Consider the following 4,467-nt stretch of genomic DNA (forward strand, 5'->3'; position numbering starts at 1 on the left):
TCCAGAGAATCCACTTACCACATTTGCTCTCCTCCACTCTTCTCAATACTGAGGTGAGAAGTGGGATAGTGTCTGAGGCCGTCAAAAGTGTATCCTGGAAAGACTTGTCAGATTGAAGCTCGGAAACTATGGCAAATTTGTGCCAGGTGGCATGCTCCATGTGTTAGCATTAGCGACACAAGAAACACCTAGCAACTTCGTGGAGAGGACAGTAGCAGGGACCCGAGTTTGAGTCCCAATTCACTACATTTGTGTCTGAAGTTGGATGGATGGCACGCCAGTGATGCCATAGTTCCATTAGATGCCTACTGGGACAACATTTAGGTAGCTCTAAAGTACCTACCGGTATCTATAGTACTTTATTTGTTCTGAATGAGGTCCCTGGGACAAAAACAACACATAGCAAACACCAGTGGCAGCATTAGACTTGTGTAGTTGAAGAGGATGGATGAAATCATTTAATTTGACCACAATAAAATGGAGATAACCTCAATGGCGCTACCAATGCTGTCACCATAAAGGCACAGATACAAAGATGAGTCCTGTAACTCTATGCTTTCTGCTCATCATCTGAATCATACATGTAGCCCACTATAGCAAAGATTTCTCTTCCCACAGTAGGCCTATTTGAGTTTCCAATCATTTGATTGGATGGGAAAGATGTCAATTGCTATTGTAAGAGAGCCGATTGGTAACCTGTTCACTGTCTAGTCATATGTTTGTTTTTTCACCAATAAACTAAAAGATGGTTTACAAATTCTGTGGCAAAGTCTTTGCCTCTTCCTCTCTGGTGAAGTGAATGGAGCTAGTGGACTAAGGTAAATAAATACCTGTCCTTAAATATAGGGGGTGCTGTTGACACCACAGTACCCCATTGTACACCAAGATCCTAAACCTGAGTGGGGTGTGTTTGGGTTGGGGCGCTACAGGGCGTATGTTACGCAGCTCACTTGGCAGCCATGTCCCAGCAATTATGCACCCTATAGGCAATATCAAATGTGAAAAAATTACTTAAGAAATAGGTTAGCTTACCAGAGATTCTCACATGGCCCTTACGTTGTATTACTGGGCTATATCAGCCAATATGCTAGATGTAGTTTGAAGAGAGCAGAGTTGGAGAGACTTGCACTTTCTCTTGAGCTATGTTTATAGCCTACCTTTTAGGAGTGGGAAGATTCCCAGCACGGTCAGACAGCCAGGGAAGACCAGTCTACGGAGCTCAGGTGAAGTGTTCAGTATATTTGTGAATGATACAAAATTGAACCATTGATTCTATTATAGGATAAAGTATAAATGTACACCAAGGTTATTCTTTGTCATGCCTCATTTTAGGAGGATCAGATAGTGACAAGGATCTCAGCAGGGTCAGGCAAGACCAGTCTGTGACAGAGGTGAGGTGATTTTTTGCAGATACAACACTCTATTCCCTTTGTCCAGCAAACACTGGACAAGCCAGATGCTATTTTAAGACAGTCTGACAAAACTCCAAAGTCGATTTACGCTATTGATGATAATCAATGGATATGTTAGAATGCTCAGTCATGTTCATATAATCTCACACATAAATAACTGCAGTTTAAGACCATCCATAGAACGTACTAAACTTAGCAAAAAAAGAAACGTCCCTTTTTCAGGACCCTGTCGTTTAAAGATAATTTGTAAAAATCCAAATAACTTCACAGATCGTCATTGTAAAGGGTTTAAACACAATGAATGAACCTGCACCAGCGGAACGGTCATTAAGACACTAACAGCTTACATACGGTAGGCAATTAAGGACACAGTTATGAAAACTTAGGACACTATAGAGGCCTTTCTACTGACTCTGAAAAACACCATAAGAAATCTGCATGAACAGGCATTCTGCAAGGAGCCAAGAGGACTGCAGATGTGGCAAGGGCAATAAATTGCAAGGTCTGTGCTGTGAGACATCTAAGATAGCGCTACAGGAAGACAAGACGGACAGCTGATCGTCCTCGCAGTGACAGACCACGTGTAACAACACCTGCACAGGATCGGTACATCCGAACATCACACCTGCAGGACAGGTATAGGATGGCAACAACAACTTTCCGAGTTACACCAGGAACGCACAATCCCTCCATCAGTGCTCAGACTGTCCGCAATAGGCTCAGAGAGGCTGGACTGAGGGCTTGTATGCCTGTTGTAAGGCAGGTCCTCACCAGAGATCACCGGCAACAACGTTGTCTATGGGCACAAACCCACCATCACTGGACCAGACAGGACTGGCAAAAAGTGCTCTTCTTTGACGAGTCTCGGTCTTGTCTCATCAGAGGTGATGGTCGGATTCGCGTTTATCGTCGAAAGGAATGAGCGTTACACCGAGGCCTGTACTCTGGAGCGGGATCGATTTGGAGGTGGAGGGTCCGTCATGGTCTGGGGCGGTGTGTCACAGCATCATCGGACTGAGCTTGTTGTCATTGCAGGCAAGCTCAACGCTGTGCGTTACAGGGAAGACATCCTCCTCCCTCATGTGGTACCCTTCCTGCAGGCTCATCCTGACATGACCCTCCAGCATGACAATGCCACCAGCCATACTGCTCATTTGGTTTGTGATTTCCTGCAAGACAGGAATATCAGTGTTCTGCCATGGCCAGCAAAGAACCCGGATCTCAATCCCATTGAGCATGTCTGGGACCTGTTGGATCGGAGGGTGAAGGCTACGGCCATTCCCCCCAGAAATGTCCGGGAACTTGCAGGTGCCTTTGTGGAAGAGTGGGGTAACATCTCCCAGCAAGAACTGGCATATCTGGTGCAGTCCATGAGGAGGAGATGTACTGCAGTACTTAATGCAGCTGGTGGCCACACCAGATTACTGACCTTTAATTTTGATCCCCCCTTTGTTCAGGGACACATTATTCCAGTTATGTTAGTCACATGTCTGTGGAACTTGTTCCGTTTATGTCTCAGTTGTTGAATCTTGTTATGTTCATACAAATATTTACACATGTTAAGTTTACTGAAAATAAACGCAGTTGACAGTGAGAGGACGTTTCTTTTTTTGCTGAGTTTATATTCCAGTGAAACTGAATATCATTCACTCGGAATTGTTATTATTCTGCTGGAGGTGTAACGCACAAAAGGGGACATATTTGCATATGTTGTGGTCTTGTGAAGGCGGGCTGAATTCTGGCAAAGAGTAAGTTCTTTTATCTCAGCATGTCTAAAGATTCTCTCTTCTCCCTGTTTTTGCTTGCTTGGAAATGTTGATACTGGAGACTGTTATCAGAAGAAACTGTGTAACTTATAGTGGCTAATAAATGCATTGCCATTCATTGGTTATCCTCCCACAATGTATGTAATAAATGTCAAGCTATGTACATTATCACTAGATTTGTTTTAAGATTAAGGGTATACTGTGCAACTTTCATAAGGTCTGGATGCCTTATATGGAATATAGTACGAAAAAAGGAGTCTGTATTGAAATTTCCCAGGTCAGGGGAGGTCAAGGGAGAGACACTACCGTTCAAAAGTTTGGGGTCATTTAGAAATGTCCTTGTTTTCCATGAAAACATACATGAAATGAGTTGCAAAATAAGTAGGAAATATAGTCAAGACATTGACAAGGTTATAAATAATTATTTTAAATTTAAATAGTAATTGTGTCCTTCACACTTTTCTTTCGTCAAAGAATCCTCCATTTGCAGCAATTGCAGCCTTGCAGACCCACAACAGCTCAATAGGGTGACTGTGCTGGCCACTCCATTATAGACAGAATACCAGAATTGTTCCCGAAATAGTTCTTGCATAGTTTGGAGCTGTGCTTTGGGTCATTGTCCTGTTGTAGGAGGAAATTGGCTCCAATTAAGCGCCGTCCACAAGGTATGGCATGGCATGGCATTGCAAAATGGCGTGATAGCCTTCCTTCTTCAAGATCCCTTTTACCCTTCACAAATCTCCCACTTTACAACCACCAAAGCACCCCCAGACCATCATATTGGTTTATTGGTTTCTCAAATGATTGCCTCGCCTGGTTCACCAACTACTTCTCTGATAGAGTTCAGTGTGTCAAATCGGAGGGTCTGCTGTCCGGACCTCTGGCAGTCTCTATGGGGGTGCCACAGGGTTCAATTATTGGACCGAATCTCTTCTCTGTATACATCAATGATGTCGCTCTTACTGCTGGTGAGTCTCTGATCCACCTCTACGCAGACGACACCATTCTGTATACTTCTGGCCCTTCTTTGGACACTGTGTTAACAACCCTCCAGGCAAGCTTCAATGCCATACAACTCTCCTTCCGTGGCCTCCAATTGCTCTTAAATACAAGTAAAACTAAATGCATGCTCTTCAACCGATCGCTGCCTGTCCAACATCACTACTCTGGACGGCTCTGACTTAGAATACGTGGACAATTACAAATACCCAGGTGTCTGGTTAGACTGTAAACTCTCCTTCCAGACCCACATCAAACATCTTCAATTCAAAGTTAAATCTAGAATTGGC

General features: G+C 43.7%; 1 pseudogene; it reads left to right on the plus strand.

Annotated features, from left to right (window-relative positions):
• The first annotated feature begins 1,713 nt into the window (after positions 1-1,713).
• LOC139385750 (uncharacterized) lies at positions 1,714-2,516 on the plus strand (annotated as a pseudogene).
• The last annotated feature ends 1,951 nt before the right edge of the window (positions 2,517-4,467 follow it).

The sequence above is a fragment of the Oncorhynchus clarkii genome, chromosome 27, assembly GCF_045791955.1.
Source record: "Oncorhynchus clarkii lewisi isolate Uvic-CL-2024 chromosome 27, UVic_Ocla_1.0, whole genome shotgun sequence".
Lineage (NCBI taxonomy): Eukaryota > Metazoa > Chordata > Actinopteri > Salmoniformes > Salmonidae > Oncorhynchus > Oncorhynchus clarkii.